The sequence below is a fragment of the Hypanus sabinus genome, chromosome 8 (assembly GCF_030144855.1).
Source record: "Hypanus sabinus isolate sHypSab1 chromosome 8, sHypSab1.hap1, whole genome shotgun sequence".
Taxonomy (NCBI): Eukaryota; Metazoa; Chordata; class Chondrichthyes; order Myliobatiformes; family Dasyatidae; genus Hypanus; species Hypanus sabinus.
In genome coordinates, this window is record NC_082713.1 from 57,075,139 (window position 1) to 57,081,138 (window position 6,000).

Genomic DNA, 6,000 nt, shown 5'->3' on the forward strand with positions numbered 1-6,000 from the left:
TCATTGAAAGAGGGTTTTTTTGCAGCGTGATGTTCCAAAATACAGACCCCCCCATGAGCAATGACCAGTAAGGGGGGGTGGGGGGAGCCTTCAGTGTGAGGAACCTGATACCTTCTGGAGATCTAGCCCTGCTCTCAAGAGAAGACAAGCCAGTTCTGACCAATCAGACTGTGTGAGCCTCGCCACTGTCTAGTTGGGATCCCACAGGAATTAGGGAGAAGGAATCTACAGTTCAGAAGAGGGTTAAGGAGATGCCCGAACAGTCCGGCAAACTTGCCGCTAAGCTTAAGGAATCTAGCCAGCAGCTCTCAAGGAAGGGAAAGACTCCATTACGCTGATCCTTCAAACCTATTCCTGGGGGGGTGGGGGACAAGAACCCTCTGTAATGTCTTGCTGCCATTGCCTGAGGATATAGATGGGAATTTGGACTCTGATTTGGCCACTGTTTCTATGAATGAACTTCGTGAGCTTAGAGAGAGGATTCTGAATATTAAATATCCCCTGCCACCTAAGAAGCCTCAGGAGCTGTCCTCGAAGGGAGGTCTGGAGGAGACAGCAACACCCAAACCAGTTGAAATCACTTCCGTCTACAAGGACTTGGAGGAGGTCTTCAGCAAGGGAAAGAACTTGACTCTTCCTCCGCATCGACTGTGCTATTGACCTGCTGCCCGGGATCAATTGTATGCACTCTCAGGCCCAGATAGAAGAACAATGGAGGAGTATATAAAGGAACCTCTTGAAAAAGGCTTCATTTGGCCCTCCACCTCACCTGTCAGCACAGGCTTCTTCTTTGTACAAAAGAAAGATGGGAACCTGCTGCCGTGCATTGATTATAGGGAATTAACTGCATTACGGCCAGGAGTTGCCAACCCCTTCCACTCAGGAATATAGCTTTCGAGATGCTCCACAGGGGGAGGGTATTCACAGAACTAGACCTACGGAGTGCATACAATTTGGTCCGTATTAGGGAAAGCGAGGAGTGGAAGACGGTATTCAATACACTGACAGGACACAACGAGTGCCTGGTTATGCCCTTTGGCCTTGCAAACGCTCCAGCCATTTTCCAGGCCTTTATAAACAAAGTGTTCTGGGTTATTCTCCAATAAGCACACCTTCGTCTACTCTGAAGATATACTTATCCTCTCGAAGTCCATTGAGGAGCACATTGCTCACATCAGGGACATTTTAAAGAGACTTCGAGACCATGGACTTTATGCCAAGTTGGAGCTACATGTGAGTCTAAGTTACATGTGACAACTGTTTCATTTTTGGGTTTCATCATCTTCGAAGACAATTTGAATGATGGACCCTACCAAGACCCAGGCTGTCAGAAACTGGCCACCGCCATCCAATATCAAACAAGTTCAATGATTCTGGGATTTTCAAACTCAGTGTCAGCTCTGCTGATGGTGCTAACTAAGAAATCTATGGGCCCTTTTGTCTGAACTACTGAAGTGGAGGCTGCTTTTGCAGAGCATAAACAGAAGTTCTCAACAGCTCCCTCCTGGGCCTTCCTTTCATTGTGAAGGTGGGCTCCTCAGACATTGGAATGGGTGCCATCTTGTCTCAACGATCACTTTGGTTGGTAAACTGCACCCACTGCTCCTTCTCCAGGTGGCTTTCTCCAGTAGAGAGCAACTATGACATCAGGAATCCGGAGTTTCTTGAAGTTAAGTTAGCTTTGGAGGAATGGTGTCACTGAATTTAGAATTTAGAATTTATTTAAATCCATCTGTGTTGCCTTTATGGCAGTTATTTAGTTTATAATATTTTCGCTTAGTAATTCATTTTCTAGTTAGAATTAGAAGTGTTTAAAGTATATTCATTGCCTGTAAAATATATCGGCATGCGATGACGTCACATCCAGTTTCGCCGCGTCTTGTGGGAAAATACCGGTTTGAGATCGACGCGAGGGCGGGGGCTCGCACGAGGCAGACCCAAGCAAGAAGTTGTTTGCAAGCATTAGAAATCACAGTGAGAGCAACGCTGTGAGTTAATAGATAATTGATATGTTGAATTAAAATGTTAATGTCGATCCTGTTAAAAGTAATAACGGTCGATAATGTTTATGTTTTCGTTAGTTAAAGAGTTGCAGATAGTTTGCATTGAAGTGTATTTAAAGCAGTCAATGGCGTAGGTAAATTCTGCCTGTATGCTGCACTTTAATGTAATGTAGTTATAGTTACTTTTACAAGTATTTACAATGTAAATGTGATATCAAGAAGGGAACAAATACTGTATCAATCTTGTATTGTTTTATCAACAGTTTTCACCATATGTTAATGTGAAGAGTGAACAGTAAATGGTTAATCTTACTGTGACCTTGTTCTCATTGACTACAGTTTATCTCGGCGTTTAATTTGGCTTTTCAATTACACACGAGCGAGAACGCTACACCATCCCACAATGTGAGAGAATAAAAATCTTTGTGTTATGACTCTGTTGCAATGTACAGACATGTGAATTTAAAAGTCTAATGGCTTGCAGAAAGAAGCTGTCCTCTAACCTGTTGGTCCAGGCTTTAATGCTACGGTGGCTTGTGCCAGACAGAAGCAGCTGAAACAGTTTACGGTTGGAGTGAATGATGTCCCTGATGATCTTCTGGTCCTTTTTTTTTGTACCTACTGCTATAAATGTCCTCAGTGGAGTGAAATTCATATTCACAGAGGCACTGGGCTATCCGTACCACTCTCTGCAATGCCCAGCGATCAAAGTTGGTGCAGTTTCCATACCAGGCAGTGATACAGTATGCTCTCAATGGTTTCTCTACAGAAGGCCTTGAGGATTTGGGGGCCCATGCTGAACTTCTTCAGTCGCCTGAGGTGGAAGAGACGCTGTTGTGCTTTTCTTTTGCCACAAAGCTGGTGTGTACAATCCAGGTGAGATCATTGGTGATGTGTATACCAAAGAACTCGAAACTACTCACCCTCTCAACTGCAGACCCATTGATGTTGAATGGGGCACACTTGTCTCTGTTCCGCCTGTAATGCAAGATCAGGTTTTTTGTTTTTTTTTGGACAATGAGGGAAATGTTGTTATCTTGACACCTCTGTGTCAGGGTGTCAACCTCTCCTCTGTAGGCTGTCTCATCACTGCTAGAAATAAGGCCGATCAGCATTGTCTCATCTGTAAATTTGATCAGCAGATTGGAGCTGTGTGTGGCAGTACAGTCATAGGTACAAAGGGAGTAAAGGTGGGAACTCAAAACACAACCCTGGGGACACCTGTGTTGAGGGTCAGAGGACAGAGGTGAGGGAGCCCACTCTTACCACCAGTCAGCAATCTGATAGGCAGGCTAGGATCCATCTGCACAAGGTGGGGTGCAGGCTGAGGTCTCTGAGCTTCCTGTCAAGTCTGGAGGGAATTATAGTGCTGAATGCTGAACTGTAGTCTAGGAACAGCATTCTAACACATGCATCCCTCTTCTCCAGGTGAGTGAGGACAGTGTGTAGTGCTGTGGGTATGGTGTTATCAGTAGACCGGTTCCATCGGAAGGCGAATTGCCAAGGACGCTTCTATCATTTGGACTGATCACAAGAACCTGGCTTGTAGTCAGGAGGCCAAGAGGCTGAAATCCAGGCCTAACAGGTGGTCCTTGTTCTTTAACCATTTTGAATTCATCCTGATCTAAAAATCCAGAAGCTAGATGCCCTGTCCCCTCAGTTTGATGAATGAAACGGACTAGCCTGCCACCATTTTGCCCCAAGCCAGTGTGGTAGTGCCAATTCATGGAGAATCAGCACTCTTGTACACAGGGCCCAAATGCAAGGGGAGATTCCCTGGAACAATTCTCTGGGGTGGCTGCTCCACCCGGTCCCAGGTACTCTAGTGGGGACGTTCGTCAAGAATGACTGCATACCCAGGGATTGTCACAACACCTGAACTTATCAAGGGGAGGTATTGGTAGCCCCAAATAACAAAAGAGGTTCAGCGGTACAAACAGGCATGCAAGGTGTACTGGATCTTAATGGCTCCTCCACCCGTCACCTGTTCCAGTGAGACCGTTAGCACATGCCTCCATGGACTTTGTCACAGTTCTCCTGCCATCCACGGAGAAGTCGGTCATCATGGCAATTGTCAACTGGTTTTTGAAAGTCTGCAAGTTTATTGCCCTGGAGAAGCTGCTATCTGTGGCAGAGACAGCCAGTATTGTCCTGGACCACGTCTTCAGGATCCACAGATTCCTGGTGGTCATAGTCTCGGATATGGTCCACAATTCACATCACATTTCTGGAGGGTGTTCGGTAAACTGATGGGGCCAATAGCAAACCTTTCCTTTGGGTTTCACCCCATAGTCCAATGGCCAGACAGAGTGGAACAACCAAGATTTAGAACATACCCTAAGATTCCTAGCCTTGGGAAGACCTGATGAGTGGTGCGACCATTTGATGTGGGTAGAAGTCCCCCACAATGCCTTACAGCATTTGACACATGGGATGTCACAGTTCCAATGTCAGTTTGCCCATCACCTCCACCTCTCTTTCCTGAACAAGAGACCAAGGTTGGGGTCCCTGCAGCTGATGTTCTCATCCAATGCTGCAAGCAATAATGGCTTAGGTCAAGAGGGATTTAGTGGGCCTCCACCCAGAACCCGAGACCAAGACAAACCAAAGGAGAAGACAGTAACCTGTGTTACAGCCTGGGCAACAGGTCTGGCTCTCCACTTATGACTTGCTGCTCCAAATGGAATCTAGAAAGTTGGCGTCTAAGTTCATTGGACCCTTCACAATCCTGAGGAAAGTAAATCTAGTGGCTCACATCTTGCAGCTCCCCAAGACCCTGAAGATCAATCCCGCTTTCCACATCTCTAAGTTAAACCCTGTCTGCACCAGCCCCTTAGCCCCACCACCATCCTCCCCACTGCCACCCAGGTTTATTGAGGGCGAGCAGGTCTTCATGGTGAGAAGACATTTGGACTCGCATACTGTTCAAGATATATGGTCATACCTCAAGGACCGGGAAGGATTTGAACCCGAGGAGAATTGCTGGGTTTCTGAAAGAGACACATTGGATCCGGCTCTCATTCACAATTACAATCACTGCCACTCCAAGCAGTCAGGGCTGTCGGCAGTCAGCTGTATGGGAGGGGGTCCTGTTATGAGATGCTCCCAACTGCACCAGTTTCCAGGATTTAGATGCTCCAACTCCCTGGAATACAGATAGCTGACTCAGCCCCCTTAAGGGTTCAAGACGGTCCCGCAAATTGTTTGTCATGTTTTGGGCACCAAGAATCGAATACTTAAGGACCACCTGAACTGTGGTTTGGTGTTCGATAGTAAGCCCTACTTGTGATTTCGTCTAGCTCAGTTCTCGATCCAGTTTGATACCGTATCTCGATCTGTGCTTCAGATATACCAGCATATGGGTCTTGTCACAATAGCATAGAAACAGGCCCTTCAGTCCATCTAGTCTGTGCCTAACTACTAATCTGCCTAATCCCATTGATCTGCATCTGACCTGTGAACCTCCATACCCCCCTCATTCTTGCACCTATCCAAATTTCCCTTAAATGTTGAAATTGATCCTGCATCCACCACTCGTGCTGGCACCTTGCTCCGCTCTCTTACCACCCTCTGAATGAAGAAGTTTGCCCTCAGGTTCCCCTCAAACATTTTGCCATTCACCATTAACTCATGACCTCTAGTTGTAGTCTCACCCAACTGGAGTGGAAAAAGCCTGCTTGCATTTACCCTACCTATACCCCTTATAATTTTGTATACTATAAAATCTCCATTGAATCTTCAACTTCCTAGGAATAAAGCCCTAACCAATTCAACCTTTCTCGAGAACTCAGGTCCACAAGTCCCAACACCATACATAAATTTTCTCTGCACTCTTTCAATCTTTTCTGTCGGTAGGTGACCAAAACTGCACACAATACTCCAAAGCAGGCCTCACCAAAATCTTGTACAATTTCAACACAACACATCAGCTCCTGTACTCAATACAATGATTTATGAAGGCTAATTCATCAGACACTTTCTTTGTGACTCTATCTCC